This window comes from Armigeres subalbatus, unplaced genomic scaffold (assembly GCF_024139115.2).
Source record: "Armigeres subalbatus isolate Guangzhou_Male unplaced genomic scaffold, GZ_Asu_2 Contig490, whole genome shotgun sequence".
Classification (NCBI taxonomy): domain Eukaryota; kingdom Metazoa; phylum Arthropoda; class Insecta; order Diptera; family Culicidae; genus Armigeres; species Armigeres subalbatus.
In genome coordinates, this window is record NW_026943250.1 from 222742 (window position 1) to 240099 (window position 17358).

Consider the following 17358-nt stretch of genomic DNA (forward strand, 5'->3'; position numbering starts at 1 on the left):
TTTCAACAAATTCTTTTGCTGCCCATTGCATTGAAAAGGCAAGTAGGCTGCAATGAAGGAAAATTGTCCAAAATTTGTTTCAACAGAAACTCCCAAGGTTTCAAAAACTTTGGTTTCAAACGAAGAAAATAATTTATGTTTGATACGTCTATTAATGACAATGGCGACCCCACCACAGGCGCTGTCAAGACGATCATTTCTGTAGATAAAATAGTTTGGATCTCTTTTAATGGAGAGTCCTGGTTTTAAATACGTTTCAGTTATAATGGCAATATGCACATTATGAACTGAAAGGAAGTTGAATAATTCATCTTCCTTACCCTTTAGAGAGCGGGCATTCCAATTTAGAACTTTCACACAATTATTTGGATCCATTGAAACGGAGTCCGATAACAATTTTTGTGTGTACTTTATACCAACCTGAACAGCTTCAGGAATGGTATTTGCTTTGAACATTGCATCAATCATGTGATGCAATTGTTCAGTTAAAAATCAAATCGGAAGCAGTCATGCTACCTGAATCGGCAACATGACCATTATTTTCCGTTGGGACATGGGTATAAACCTCATTTTGAGAAGAGAAATTTTGTCTACCAGCAGCGATGTTTGCATACGTAGGTACATTACATTTTCTGAAGTGCTTGCTACCCGTTGACGAGCGGCAAAATTTATTTGTGAATTGTGCTGGGTATGAATTGCTCGACCGGTAACCGGATTCGAAATTTGAGCGTTTGAAAAATTTCTGCCCGTCGAATCTGGGATCCGATTGGAATTTCCGTCATCAATTTTGCACGGAATTCAAAACTTTTTGCGTGAAGGGCATTCCCAGAAATTGGATTTATGATTGCCCCCACAGTTTGCGCACTTAAATTTATTGAATCTTCTCTCACAGGACATGCGTCCTTGGCGTGAGAGGTTCCACCACAAATCATGCATTTAGCATCCATGTGACAATGTTTGGTTCCATGACCCCACTTTTGGCACTTACGGCACTGGGTTGGGTTTGGAAATTTCCCCAGGCCTGCGGAAATGTTCCCATGTAACACGGACATGAGACATAATACAGGCCTTTTCCAAACTTTTCATATTATTTAGTTCACTTTTGTTAAAATGAACTAAATAAAATTCTTGAGAAATGCCCTCTGGGAAGTAACAGAATGGGATTTCTTTTTCATCTTAATTACTTGGACTGGTGAAAATCCAAGTAATTGAGAAATTTAAATTTTAATCTCATCCAGTGATTTGTCATCACTGGGGAGACCTTTCAAGACGACTTTGAACAATCGCTCAGTTTTGTCGTCGTATGTGAAGAATTTATGGCGCTTCTCAGTAAAATACTGAAGAAGACGTTTGCGATCGTCAAAGGATCCCGGCAAAACGCGGCAGTCACCCTTCCTAGCAATCTGAAATGAAACCTTGATCCCCTGAAGGTTACTCAAAATCTCATTCCTAAAGCCAGAAAACTCGGCAACAGATACCACAATCGGCGGAATCCTTTGCTTTTCGCATGAATCGAATCACCTGGGCTAGATTCGATTTGCTCAATTTCATCATTAATCAAATCGATCTGATTGCTCAGTTCGATTGGAGAAGAATTATTTCCGACATTAGAGTTTGAAGGAATATCTGAATTCTCCAGCTTCCTTCTATTTTTCCGCGCTTTTGCAGGACGGTCTTGAAACCTTGTTTCTTTGAAGGAAGTGGAGAATTCAGAGACTCCCCTTCCTCTTGTTTTTATTAATACTCATTGCTGAGCGTGGAGACGTGACCTTCTAAGAGGTTTTTTCCCAGAACGGTGTCCCTGCAGGATTACCACCGCTTGTCGGAATTTTACTTCCGCAAACGGGTCCAACGTAAAACGAAGGCACGGGTCCTTGCAAAGATCTTAACGGGATCAGTGGGTACAAATAGCGCTGAGAAGCACTGTTGAAATTAAAATAGCTTCGGGTAGTATTAAAAACTTCCTTCCGCAAAGAGAGAAAGAACCGCACAGCACGAAAGCACGATGCGGTCTGAGAGAATTGGACACTAGTTTACGAAACACATGAGGGACTGAAGAGAGTACGAATAACAGCTGGTGTTTCACAAGGCTTTATCCTGGGACCGACGACGTTGTGGAATGCGATGTACGACGGGTTATTGCAGCTTAGACTACCAAGAGGCGTGAAGCTAGTTGGATTGCGGACGACGTAGTGAGGTGAGGTGAAAGTACGTGCTATGGAGGCCATAGGAATAGTGGAGAACTGGATGTGCGGAAAAAAGCTGACATTAGCCCATCATAAAACCGAAGTGATGATAATCAGCAATTGAAAAGCAGTTCAGATGACTACAATCACAGTCGGGGAGGGCACCATCGAGTCGAAGCGAGAAGTAAAGCATCTGGGGCTCAACTTCAACAGCCACGTCGATTACGCCTGCGATAAGGCAGCAAAAGCCACCACAGCATTAATCAGAGTAATGGCGAATAGCTCTGCGATTAGTTGCAGCAAGAGGAGACTCCAAGCCAGCGTTTTTATTTCTGTACTCAGATACGGTCCCCCCGTCTGGGCGGCAGGAGCAATGACGAAGAGGAACCTGACACGGCTCAACAGCACATACAGGTTAAGGTGATTATAGAATGAAGCCCGTGGTGAATTTCAAATTCATCACACGTTTATTTACATACATTTCCAAAAGCCGAAATCTGGCGTAATAGTTTTCGTACAGTGCCGAAACTCAAATTATGATTGTTCAGCATATAACTAAGCAAACGATCTACCATTATTTCAGCCCCATACGCGTTATGGTTCTTTCATCTCGTGCTCTGGAAAAAATATTGGAAAAGCATGTGGTTCCCAAAATGGCCGATTTCTGGCTTTATTGTATAATCACCTTAATGGCTATGCGGGTGGCAAGTGCGTACCAGACCATATCGATGGATGCGGTCTGCGTCATAGTAGGCATGACTCCCATCGAAATTTTATTGGAGGAAGAGTCTGCCTGCTATAGACTACGTGGAACGATGGGAGCACGCAAGATTGCGAGAGTCGATTCGATGCGAAAGTGGCAGCAGGATTGGGACAGTAGTTCGAAAGGAAGGTGGACCTATCGGCTCATTCCGAACCTGCAGTCGTGGGAGCACAGAAAACACGGAGAAGTCAACTTCTTCCTGACGCAGTTCCTGTCAGGCCATGGATGCTTCAGGAAGTATTTGCATAGATTCGGACACGCAGAGTCTCCACTTTGTCCGGCCTGTCCGAACTGTGAAGAAACACCGGAGCACGTGATATTCGACTGCCCACGATTCAGGGCAGAACGGAGTTGGATCTCAACGGTCAGCACTCGTAGCATAAATCCCGACAACATCGTTCAGGAAATGTGCGAAGATGAGAATACGTGGAACGTGGTGAACAGAGCAGTAACGCAGATCATGCTGTCGTTGCAGCGAAAATGGCGTGAAGACCAGAGGGCACTGGAGTAGTAGCCGATCGTGGGAAAACAACCGGTTCGGAGTCGTCGGGGCGCCAGTGAACCGGAAGCCATCCTTCAACCGGAATCACTGGACCGACCTCGGCACTCAATCGGTACGCCTAATGATCGATGTAACCGTATCGGAAGAGCCGTGCCGTAATTAAGAAGTGAGAGTAATTGTACGAGCGCCAAATGCAAAGCGTGTCGTAGTGGAGATACGCAGTCATACTGTCATCAGTGATGATGAGGAGAATGTAGCAATGAACTACCAATGCTAGCTAGAGGCTGGACAAGTGAAGTGCATGAGCACAGCCCCTCTCCGAAGTATTGACATCCATTAAGTCCCGGAAGGACCAGGGAATTAGAAGAGAGGGTAACTCAAGTAGCCTTCTGTTGCTTGGGTGGGTTAAGTGGGTCCGGCGGGCTGGCCTCCTGCCTTCCGCGCCAACCCCATGCCCTGAGTGTTAATTTCAGGTTTCTGTATGCAGATTTGCCTTCATCCCTCTAAAAAAACACACACAAACAGATATTTGCTCAATTTTTCGGGATAAATCGATGGGGTCTCCTGTAAAAATCCGCTTTTGGAGTGCAAATATAGCCTTCTGATACAGTTTGTTAAACGCCACCTAAAAATTGAAATTTAAAAAAACACCAAATAGATTTGGAGTAGGTACATAAAGTCGTTAACGAATAGCTAGACCAGTAAGCAAAAGACTGTTAAAAACTCTCCAGAATTGGCGCTTGTTCAGTACCATTTAATTCTAAGAAATAACAAAATAAGTATTGATCATAACATAGAATATCATGTAATGAACCGTTGAGAAAGCCAAATATGTTATTAGATGTAAAGCATGAAAACAAGTTATCCAAATTGACGACGATTTTACAGTTTTTTCTCGGGTAATCTTCTATTATTAGATTATGTTAACGTTCAAAACACTTGTTTTAAATCAGGTGACGACTACGCCTTCATTGATAGGCAGCCCCCCATAACCGTAAACTGAATACTCCGCTATTTAGCCCTTATCAGAAATTGCCATACTGCGCCATTAAAGAAAATCTCTGCAACATCAAAAATAATTTTAGGACTTTATAGTACCTTCCAACCTAATATAATTGAGCTTCCAATCAGAAATATTGAAAGTGGATAGCACCACCGCTCGTCGAGGCGATGGTAAACCCGGAAAGCAGTACACTCCCCATCGTAGATATCCCCGTTCTTATCTACGATGAGCTTTTTCCAGAAACCGCTCCGACGACGGCTATTAACTACGATATGCTCCTGCTGCCGTCCCGGGGGAAGAAAACGATCAAAGTCGAATTTATCAGACTCGTTTTAGAATATCATCGTTTGCTGTTGCTGATGGCTGCTTGGTCGATGGAACCTGGAACGAAGTGATGACAACATCAGCAGAATGCGGGCGCGGGTCTAAAACATGGATAATGATTGTGAAAACGGGAAAGTAGTCAACGCGGGGACAGAAGAAGGGTCAGTGAATAAACATGAAATTGTCAAACCAAATAGTTGAACACTTTCCCCTAAGCAATTTGGGGATCGAACCGCCGGCGTCGCCGCGCTGGAACGGGACCAGTGGTCGTTGGGCGGTTGGCGGGGACATTTTCCGATACGACCATGCCTCGTCTCTCATTCGGCTTTAATGAATGCTATTAACATAATTGATTAGATTCGATCTACGCACGGATTGTGATTGAGCTCGCAGCCATGGATGATGCCGACGGACGAGGACCACCGTGGCTGGCTACGATATGCATACTAATGGACGCACCGAACGGGTGGTGCGTGGACAAAACGGTCGAACGTGATTCCCGGGCGGGTCGGACGGGTGCTGATTTTCATTGGGTGCCCGCTCGAGAGGTAAGCGAACGTTGAATGGGAGTGGACCGTTCGTTGTCCGTTTGCTTTTTGATGGCGGCACGTGTGAATTTGATGTTTCCCGACCTTTGTGGGGTTTTAGGGTATGTCGACGGATGGGATTCAGACATTTGAATAGGCAATGGTTAGCATTGGAAGGCGAGAAAACTCAAACGGCAGGTCGAATTCGATAACAATCGTATGAAAATTGAATTTCGCTATCAAATGGCTACATGCGGGAAAACGGGAAAATGTCTTGAATTCAAATTTACATTTAATTGCTGTTTTCGGGCCATTGTTGGATGAAAGTCCCAACCAACTTTGCATTTACAGCGGTTGGCATGATTGTTTCATCGGAATCAAATATGAACATCGGGAGGAGTTCGAACCCACGCATATGTTTTGTTCTGAAAGAACAAAACAAATAAAGCATGATGTAGTCGGAGAACTTTCTAAAGGCCAAGCTTTCATTTGTTTAACATAAATGTATTTATTTGGTTCGAATGATCGCACTCTACGTTGCTGGCAATGTTTGTCAATGTGGGGACAGTAGCAGCAGTATTACGCTTTGTTCGCCCAATTACCCGTCCCAGTGCAAATATTATGTAGGTACCTTTATTGTGGGTTAGTTTTGAACCGCTAGGAACGCTATGTATGAACGAAAGTCAATATAATTTCCAGTTGAAAGTCAATTACATTACTGTTTGGAGTTACGCTTTATTGGAGTGGATGTGATTGTAATCGGAGCAGAATGGAACGAAATTGAACATCGGTATATGGGTTCAGGGAGCTGACGGCAACCCCACTTGATGTGGGTTAAGTTGTGAACAGCAACAATCGGAGTAATTGGGACGCTGTCATGTTTCATGTTCCGAAATTGGCTTTGTAAACATTAAAGAATGTCGAAAGAAATAGTTCCTAGAAACAACTTTTTTTTTTGTCCTTTGCATATGCTGGTTTCTAATTTTGGTGAACATTAAAAAAAACGATTAGTAGGTAAAGAGTTTCCATACCGCCCTGGAGCCAAAACGCCTTCGGGCTTCTCCTTCATTAGGGTGAAATATACGTCCCAAAACTAAACCTCAAATTATATAGAAATACCCACAATAGGATAAAACATCTGACGTTTTGGTCAGAAAAAAGGCCCTAGCGGCATAATTCTAAAACGTATATACACACATATGCCAGGTACGTTGTTTCCATAGATCTACCAGATAAAGGCGTTTTGTTTCCATTACAACTATTGACGTAAACTACGTCTAAGGGGAAGACTCTGATACAGGGTGTAAAACGGAAATTTCCAAATTCGAAACCGTCACGAAATTAGGATAGATTTCAAACGCTAATAGCTCCTTTATCTTTCAATGGATTTTCGAGATTTTATTATCAATCGAATCGGTAACTCTCTAGCAATTTTTTAAGCCCATTGGAACTATTGATTATCAACGTAAAAACAATAAAAATTCCAAATCTTTCAAAACCCAGTAAAATTTTACAGTTTCTTTACGACCGCCGTCTGCAGTTGGTTCTTGCGCTCTACTTTTGTGCGGTGATTCGCACCAAAAGTACAACAATACCGTTTTGCTTCGAATTGCCGGACGCTTCGAAAGCCGGACACTTAATCGTTATTTGACTTTATTTACCATCTCAACAAGTATTTCTTGGGTTATCAATGCAGGGAACGATTCTTGGACTTGAAACCATTTTAACAAATGTAAGTAATCCGTGATTTGTGGTAAAAACTTGAAAATTAGAGGTAAAAGTTGAAAGCATGTCATAATCAACTGTGAATTTCGTTTTTCTTAGAATGCAGCTTAAGACTCAACATTAGAAAAACTAAGCTCATATTTTCTATATTCTATCATTTGCAAGGGGTATTAGTAATTTATTAACATAGTATGGAAGCACTCTTTGTCATGAATTAGAGACATTGCTGGGAAATACATAGCATTTTAATTTTTATTACATTTTCTTTATGTCTGGACTTCGAGGCAAGTTGTTACAATTGCTTCGATTTCCGGACATGCTGAGATGATGTTAAATAACTGTTCATCAGTTAAGTTAATTGAAATCAAATGATTCGTAATGAGCAATCATAGTTACAATTTCATTAGATTTGAGTTGCTACACCCCAAAAGGAACATTGCTTGCTCTCAGCTTATCGATATATACTTATACACATATTGTAAATGGTATCACTTTATTAATTGTACACAAGTAGCAAAACTTGCCTACAGTTTCTAGTAAAGGTTGTCTTCAAATGTATTTTTTTAACCATTCGCATTTTTGTAGAAAAAAAATACGTTCGTAAAACTAGCTTTTTTAACAGAATTGTATAAAAAGACACAGACACGTTGTGAACGACTCCCGTCAAATAAAAAAAACTCAACATTTCTCGGACACGTCCGGATTTATCAATCCGCATGAACTTATTATTCCAATCGCTCCTTTCAATCCTTGATTTCTAAAAGCAAACTGAAACGGATTTCAAAAGACACATAAATACCACTAATTGCAGCTTACCCACGTTGAATTTGAGAGGTAGTATTGAAGAAAATATTTCATTACTCACAGACACGTCAAATGTCAAAAAAGCGTTCTACCTTGAAAGAGAAGAGGGAGGAAATTGTAAGAAATTATTAGATTCCCAATGTTGTATATTGCAGTTAAATGCTCCCGCTTGGTTTCAAATACTGTTTTTGGTAGTCCTGGTCAATCTCGGAGCAGAAACTTCGGATGGTACACACAACCAGATTTCCATAAATTTGTATAGAAATCTTACCTTACGGATTTATATTAATCGAGAAATATAAATGCTGTATCCTAGTTGTCTTTGACCGGATTGAATTGGCTATTTAAAGATCAATATAGCCAAACTCGAAGTGTCCGGAAATTCGAAGCAAAAGTGTCCGGAATTTGAAGCATCCCATATACTGTGTCCGGATTTCGAAGCAAGCGATGTTCAATGTTTTCGATTATATTAGCTATTTCGTGCATACAAAATGTCATTTTCAGTACACTACAGCAAATTTGATAAGTTAATCTTGAGAGTGTGTGTTATCACTCAGTGTCAAGTACTTAATTCCGTTTGTAATATTGAACTGAAAATTTAGCAGTGCTTAGGTGTCCGGACTTCGAGTCGAAACGGTAGAACCAGAGCAGTGACCGCGGTCGGAGCAAAAAAGTAGTGTTTATGAAAAAGTGCTACAGATGCTGGACATGTTCATGTAAGCAAGAGGTGAATGTTAAAATTGATTATCAACTTTAAACAAGGTTACACTCTAACTTTTTTGACGGATATTGAGTAAAATTTCTGTGGGATAGAAAGAGAGAGCAATGCAATTTTACTCAGTTACTGATTAGGTGAATGTTAGCGTGTATCCTACTATTTAGGCAGCATCCCTTTAAAATAGCACTTCAAAAACATTTAACCGCCATTCAATAGGCAATTAACTATGAGATGCATTGATCACTCTAAGGCGAATAACAATCGGAGAAAGACATCATCACCACTGCGGAATAATAAATTTGGGGTTTTTAAATGAAAATTTTAAATTGTCATATCCAACCATTTTCATATATATATATATATATATATATATATATATATATATATAGTGAGTTACGCCAATTTTGTTCGAAACATAAATGAATTGGTGTGCGATCGAACATTATTTGCGGAAAAACTACACATTACACGCGGCAAAACGTTTAACAAAACAAACCTCGCTACCTCCCGACCTCATATATCCAACATCCCAATGGTTGTAATTTGACTAAGCACGCACGCGCGGTTCGAAGTTTGTATGAGAATTACTATGAAAACAGTAAATTTTTCGGAAAACCGTTTTGCAACGTTGGTTATTAATATCTAAAAATATATGAGTACGTCGGCAACATAGGAAACTTAGCAAGTGAACAAATCGTCTTTATTGCAAAACAATTCGCTGCTTGCAAGAAAAAATATTAAGGAAATAGGGGAACGGTTCGCCACTTCATCTCATAGCTCCTATTTCCATCCTATCAAAAACAAAGCAATGGTAAGGAATTTGGTTTGTTTATTATTTTTGTGATTTTTTTCAGCAGTGAGCACGCATGTTGACAAAAAGAAGCGACGAATTTGGTGCCGTATTTCTTTGTTTAGCGATGAGATGGATATATGTACAGTGAGATGGAGATCGGAACATTTCCCCTACTAAATCGTGGGAAATTCAATTGAGCACGTAAAAGAATAACATATCAATAATGAGCATTTTTATTTCTTTATAACTTTGCTTACCAAAATCCGATCGGTTTGCAACAACAATCGTCTTACAGATTTAGAAATATTCTACGAAATCTTCGGGTTGATTATATTTAGGGGGAAATCCTCCAGTGCCGGACACATAAGCCATTTAACAAAAAAAACTTTAACTATCCGGATCGATTATGTTTCCCTTTATACCATACTAGCAGAACGTACCCTGCGTTGCTCGGGTTTTTACGTTTGACGTTCGAAATGTCATTTTCTGCGTTGATTGCGACGCCGCACTCTAGATCATTTTTCGAGCGATCGCATTAGGTTTTCTCCAAACTCGCTATTGTATTTTGACAATTTTCCCAACTTTTCCTTTAAAATTTACTAACCTTTTGCATATAGAAACACAGCTGATCCCAATACGAATCGATTAGTGAGGAAATCTCGCAAATCGGTCATCCTCTTCGTGAGTTATAATGCCTCAAAGGAAGAACAGATAGAAGAAAGAAACACAAAATATGACAAAATATGATTCATACAAACTTTGAATTTGATCATTTAAACACGTTTTTCGACGATGAATTTTGGTGAAAAATTTTACGATTTAGAAAAATGTCTTCTAGTACCGGACGCTATTGCATCATGTTCAAATGTGACTAAGTTCCTGTTATATATACATCATTCAGAATAGTAATATTATTCACGTGCTTTAAGTTGTAAATATTAAAAATTGTTAATGGAGCTTATTTGACTCTTCAGCTAAATTTTTTAAATCCTAATCCAAACTCCCACATTTTTCAAAGTCCTCTTCAATTTTTGTTTCTGCTAATTTCTGTGGCTTTCTCAGCAAGAATTATTATTATTTATTTATTCAGACTAAGGCCGAAGTGGCCTGTGCGGTATATAAGAGACTTCTCCATTCGGCTCGGTCCATGGCTTCATGTCGCCAACCACGCAGTCTACGGAGGGTCCGCAAGTCATCTTCCACCTGATCGATCCACCTTGCCCGCTGCGCACCTCGCCTTCTTGTGCCCGTCGGATCGTTGTCGAGAACCATTTTCACCGGGTTACTGTCCGACATTCTGGCTACGTGCCCGGCCCATCGCAGTCGTCCGATTTTCGCGGTGTGAACGATGGATGGTTCTCCCAACAGCTGATGCAATTCGTGGTTCATTCGCCTCCTCCACGTACCGTCCGCCATCTGCACCCCACCATAGATGGTACGCAGCACTTTCCTTTCGAAAACTCCAAGTGCGCGTTGGTCCTCCACGAGCATCGTCCAGGTCTCGTGTCCGTAGAGGACTACCGGTCTAATTAGCGTTTTGTAGATTGTCAGTTTGGTACGGCGGCGAACTCTATTCAATCGGAGCGTCTTGCGGAGTCCAAAGTACGTACGATTTCCAGCCACTATGCGTCTCCGAATTTCTCTGCTGGTGTCATTTTCGGCAGTCACCAGTGAGCCCAAGTACACAAATTCTTCTACCACCTCGATTTCGTCACCACCGATGCAAACTCGCGGTGGGTGGCTCACATTGTCTTCTCTTGAACCTCTTCCTATCATGTACTTCGTCTTCGACGTGTTGATGACTAGTCCGATCCGCTTAGCTTCCCTCTTCAGTCTGATGTAGGCTTCCTCCATCTTCTCAAAGTTACGTGCCATAATATCTATGTCGTCGGCGAAACCAAATAGCTGGACGGACTTATTGAAAATTGTACCACTCGTGTTAATCCATGCTCTTCGTATTACACCTTCCAAAGCGATGTTGAATAGCAAACACGAAAGACCATCACCTTGCCGTAACCCTCTGCGGGTTTCGAAGGGACTCGAGAATGCCCCTGAAACTCGAACTACGCACATCACCCGATCCATCGTCGCTTTGATCAACCGTGTCAGTTTATCCGGAAAACCGTGTTCGTGCATTAGCTGCCATAGCTGGTCCCGATCGATTGTATCGTATGCGGCTTTGAAGTCGATGAATAGATGATGTGTGGGCACGTTGTATTCGCGGCATTTCTGCAGTACTTGGCGAATGGCGAATACCTGGTCCGTGGTGGAGCGTTCGCCCATAAAACCCGCCTGGTACTGCCCACGAACTCCCTTGCAATTGGTGCTAGTCAGCGGCATAAAATTTGGGAGATTACCTTGTAGGCGGCGTTCAGCAATGTGATTGCGCGGTAGTTGCTACAATCCAGCTTATCGCCCTTTTTGTAGATGGGACATACGACACCTTCCATCCACTCCTGCGGCAAAACTTCCTCCTCCCAAATCTTGGTAATGACCCAGTGCAGCGCTCTAGCCAGTGCCTCACCACCGTGTTTAAATAGCTCTCCTGGTAGTTGGTCAACCCCAGGGGCTTTGTTGTTCTTCAGCCGGCCAATCTCCTCCTGGATTTCCTGGAGATCCGGAGCCGGTAGAGTTATGTCCTGCGCGCGTTCTCCCAGGTCCATCACCATACCGCCATCTTCGTCTGCCACATCGCCATTCTTCGTAGTGCTTCTTCGTAGTGCTGCCGCCACCTTTGGATCACCTCACGCTCGTTCGTAAGAAGGTTCCCGTTTATGTCCTTACACATATCAGGCTGTGGCACGTGGGCCTTACGTGAACGGTTTAACTTCTCATAGAACTTTCGTGTGTTATTAGCGCGGTACAGTTGCTCCGTTTCTTCACGGTCTCGATCTTCCTGCTGGCGCTTTTTCCTCCGGAAAATCGAGTTTTGTCTGTTCCGCGCCTGTTTATATCGTGCCTCGTTCGCCCTCGTGCGGTGTTGCAGCAATCTCGCCCATGCTGCATTCTTCTCTTCCACTAACTGCTCACATTCGCCGTCATACCAGTCGTTTCTCTGATCCGGGGGCACCGTGCCAAGTGCAGCGGTTGCAGTGCTACCAATGGCGGATCGAATATCTCTCCAGCCATCTTCAAGAGACGCTGCGCCTAGCTGCTCTTCCGTTGGAAGTGCCACTTCCAGCTGCTGCGCGTATTCTTGGGCTGGTCTACCGTCTTGTAGCCGCCCAATGTTAAGCCGCGGCGTCCGACTTCGACGCGTGTTGTACACCGTCGAGAGTTTTGAGCGCAGGCATACTGCAACGAGGTAGTGGTCGGATTCAATATTCGCACTGCGGTAAGTGCGGACGTTCGTGTTGTCGGAGAAGAATTTACCGTCGATTAGAACGTGGTCGATTTGGTTTTCCGTTTCTTGGTTAGGTGATCTCCATGTGGCCTTGTGGATATTTTTGCGGGGAAAGAAGGTGCTTCGGACTACCATTCCGCGGGAGGCTGCGAAGTTTATGCATCGTTGGCCGTTGTCATTCGATACGGTGTGCAGACTATCCGGTCCGATGACCGGTCTATACATTTCCTCCTGCCTACCTGTGCGTTCATGTCACCGATGACAATTTTAACGTCCCGCAGTGGGCATCCATCGTATGTGTGCTCCAGCTGTGCGTAGAACGCTTCTTTCTCGTCGTCGGGTCTCCCTTCGTGTGGGCAGTGTACGTTGGTGATGCTGTAGTTGAAGAAACGGCCTTTAATCCTCAGCTTGCACATTCTTGCGTTGATTGGCTGCCACCCAATCACGCGTTGGCGCATCTTACCCCCCGGTTCCCAGCTCGTTGGTGGTGCCACAGCTTTGGTAGAAGGTAGCCGCTCGATGCCCGCTTTTCCACACTTTCTGTCCTGTCCAGCAAATCTCCTGCAGCGCCACGACGTCGAAGTTGCGGGGATGTAATTCATCGTAGATCATCCTGTCGCAACCTGCGAAACCTAGCGACTTGCAATTCCATGTTCCAAGCTTCCAATCGTGATCCTGTATTCGTCGCCTAGGTCTTTGCTGATTATATCGAGTCGCATTATCTCTTATATTGTTCGTAATGATTGGTTTTCTAGGCGGCTTATTGGGCCTGCGCAAACCTCCTGTCTCGTCGTGTCGTGGCCGTCGTGTCAGGGCTGTTTAGCGTCCCACCTAACACCAGGACTTGGGCTTGTGCGCTTTGAGCGGCACACGGTCGCTTTGGTGGGGCCTACTTGCGGATACATGCAGCTTTTATAGAGGTTTAACAGGGCCCACTGTCAAACCCCACCACATCCTAGGCAAGCCCCACAACTCGCAGATGGCCTGGGGAGGGATCGTCAAGCCCTTGGACATAGTCCCTGCTGCCCGTGAGCAAGAAGCAAGAAGAAACAATTGAATTGAAGTAAATGTAACAAAACAGGTGTGAAGAATTTTTATTCAACTTAAAATTTTGTACAAAGTTTATCACATGAAGATCTGATTTTCCTTGCCGGGACCTCGGAGGACCTTGGACGGACCTTTGCAAGTACACCCAGGTTTTTTTACGCGGTTGGAATTCATTAATTTCTCGGCTGAACTTTTACAGCTTTTCAAATACCCCCTGAATTTTCTTTGATTTTTTGTGAATTTTTTGGTGGGGTTAACTCATTGCTTCATTGACCCTGAAGGTCTTAAACGACCAAAACCAAACCGTGTAAAAAAAAACCTGGGTGTAGTGTCGTTTTAAGAAGTGTCCGGTATTGGGAGGTGTCCGGCGCTGAGAGATTTCTCCCTAAATAGTTAATGATCCGCCTCACGAAACGATCTCTCACATACGGGGCGATTTCTATAGTAATTTCCATACAAACTTCCAACTGCTCGTACTCAGTTAAATTATAACCAATTCAGTTGAAAATTTAGGAGGTTCACCAAAACAGCAAATGTTATCGTTCAAGCATAAGGGTGCGCAAAAGTCAAAATTTCAATCACTCTAGGCTCTAACCAAAATAATTATCTTATGATCTGTTTTACGTAGTTTACGTCGGGCGGTCGTATCTTGTATATAACCCTTCTGATTTTTTTTTGAAATGTGAATTTTATCATTTTGAGGGTTATCGACTTTCATCTAATTTTTACTTTATAGTAGGGGGAAAGACGGCTTTGGCAGGTTTTGTTCTTTTATTGACAGGGGGGTTTTTGTCAACCAAACTTTATTAAATTTGGCCACAATATAGTTTGATATGCAAAGAATGTATAGTTCAATTTTGAGCATAATCAGTCATAAAAACCCCCCTGACGATAATAGAACAAAACCTGCCGAGGCCGTCATTCCCCCTATAAGATTGTATCCAATGCATGACCGCAAATTACACGTAGAACCACCTAAAGAGTGAAATATTTAATTTTTAAATCTTCACTGGCGTTGATGGTAAGCTGTTGGGAGCGCTACCGATGCCATTATTGTTGCGAATGAACTGCAGTCAAAGGCGGATATAGGCGGATTGAAAAAAAATACTGCCTAATTAATCCTCTCTTGTGTAAAATTATGATTCTAAGAAGTACCAATTCACTTCTCAAAATGCACCTTTCCAACTACTAACAGCAACTTTACGATAGTTTGCATCTTGCGAGAATCTCGCGAGGAAATGTAATTTGACTGTTACTGACGCCAACACTCGATGGTTTTGCTGCCGACAGTAACTTTCTACCGTCGCACACTGTTTCCTTTAAGGGAAAACGTGATCGAAATTATTTTGCCGTGTAGAAAAGCATTCAGCAAAGTAATTCCACTAAATATTCTTGATTTTCGATTTTGTGATCAATCCATCAAGAAGTGAGAAACAATTTTTTTTTATTACCGATTAAAAACAACCACTTTGTTTAGCGATGTTGAAGAGAAGGCCATAAGAAATATTTTTGCTGAAAGCACTACAGGTCTATTTCTAAACTTCCATGAAACTGTTTTTCCAATAAAAAGTACGCTGAAAATCACTTTTCTTTAAATCACTTTTTCTAACGATTTTCCGCATTTTTTTATGTTCTACAATTTGAAGCGCTATAATACACGTTTTATAAAAAAAAAAACAGATTAATCCACCTAGCGGTGATGGTGCCTTTCTCGTTTCTTTCGAGTGAGTAATTTCTACGCACTTTTGGTGAAAAAAAAGTATTTTGACCATAAATTCTGAGCCTATTGTTCGATCCGGCTTATTTTCAACAGGAAACAATGGGACCGGATTCTGCATCGAATGCAACTTCTTGCGAGCAAATCGGCTGAGGGTACAAATGTGAGGAAAAATGAGTGAGATTTTGAAAAATGTATTTTGGCTATAACTCCGAATCCCATAGTCCGATTCCGTCATTTTTCAATACGAAACAATGGGACCGGATTCCGCGTCGAATGCAACTTGTTGCAAGAAAATCCGTTAAATATAAGTGCCTGAAAAATTAGTGAGAATTTTGTACGTGTTTCTTATGTAAAAAAATGAATTTTGGCCATAACTTCGAAACCCATAGTCCGATTGGGCCAATTTTCAATACGAAACAATGGGACAAGATTCCGCGTCGAATGCAACTTGTTGCGAGTAAATCAGCTAAGAGTAAGTGCCTAAAAAGTGAGTGAGAATTTTTCTTATAAAAAAATATATTTTGGCCATAATTCCGAAGCCCATAGTCCGATTGGGCCAGTTTTCAATACGAAACAATGGGACAAGATTCCGCGTCGAATGCAACTTGTTGCGAGGATAAGTGCCTGGAAAATGAGTGAGATTATTTTGCACACACACATACACACACATACACACACACATACGCACACACATACACACGCACACACAGACATCACCTCAATTCGTCGAGCTGAGTCGATCGGTATATAACACTATGGGTCTCCGGGACTCCTATCAAAAGTTCGTTTTTGGGGCGAACATATAGCCTTTACGTATACTTTGTATACGAGAAAGGCAAAAACATTATTTCTATCTCTTATATATAAAGATATATTTGAGATTTTTAAACAAAAAACTTCATTTTTCAGAACAAAAAGTCTTCTAAACGTGCAAATAGTTGCAAATCAAATTACCCCTATTTAAAATTTTAAAGTTAACGCTACTGAATCTTGGGAAAATCATTCGTCGTTCGTCGTCCGTTCCAAGCCACAACTTATAAAAAAAATTAATAATAAAACTAATCTACTATGAAAAATGCTTTCAACGGTGGTTTATATTCCGGATGTTAATATAAAATCATGATTGGTACGAACATGCTATAATTTAAAATAGATCTGTGCACCGATTGAAAATGTATCGGCGGCGGCGTGGCTCACGCCGTTGGTAATCGGCAGTGCCAGCGCGGAAGCGTGGGTCCGCGTGTGCTTATTTCATGCATTATAAGTTTTCGTTTTTTTTTGTTTTTGAGGTTTCATCACCGCGAGAAACTTATTGATTGATTTTCATTATTGGCTTTTATCGGTGAGATCGAACTACCTAAGCTCAAAGTGGAAGGGAGCATGTTTTAAACATTCAATTTCGTGTTGTTCTTCAATGGCCCTCTGCTTACGTTTCAATTTCTATTCAATTTCATACTTGTCGCTCGCTTGCGATAACTTTCAATTCTATGCTTCATCGTGCTTTGTAAACATGCTCCCTTCCCCTTTGAGCTTAGGTAATTCGATCTCACCGATAAAAGCCAATGAAAATCAATCAATTATAAGTTTTCCGAAATTCTTCCACTAATTCCTTCGTAAATTTCATAAGAAAATGCTCTAAAACTGCTCCAAAATTCCTCCAGGAATTGCTTCGGATGTTCCTCCAGCAATTCCTTTGCATAATCTTCCAGGAATTACTCCGGAAGTACCTCCGGGAGCTCCTGGAGGAAGTTCTGGAAGAATTCCAAGAGGAATTCATGGTGGATTTTCCGGAAGAATTTCTGGAGGAACATCCAGAGGAATTCCTGAAGGACCTTCAGGAGGAATTCCTGGATTAGCTCACGGAAGGGATTCCTGGAGAAACTTCCGAAGGAAGTTCTCCGGG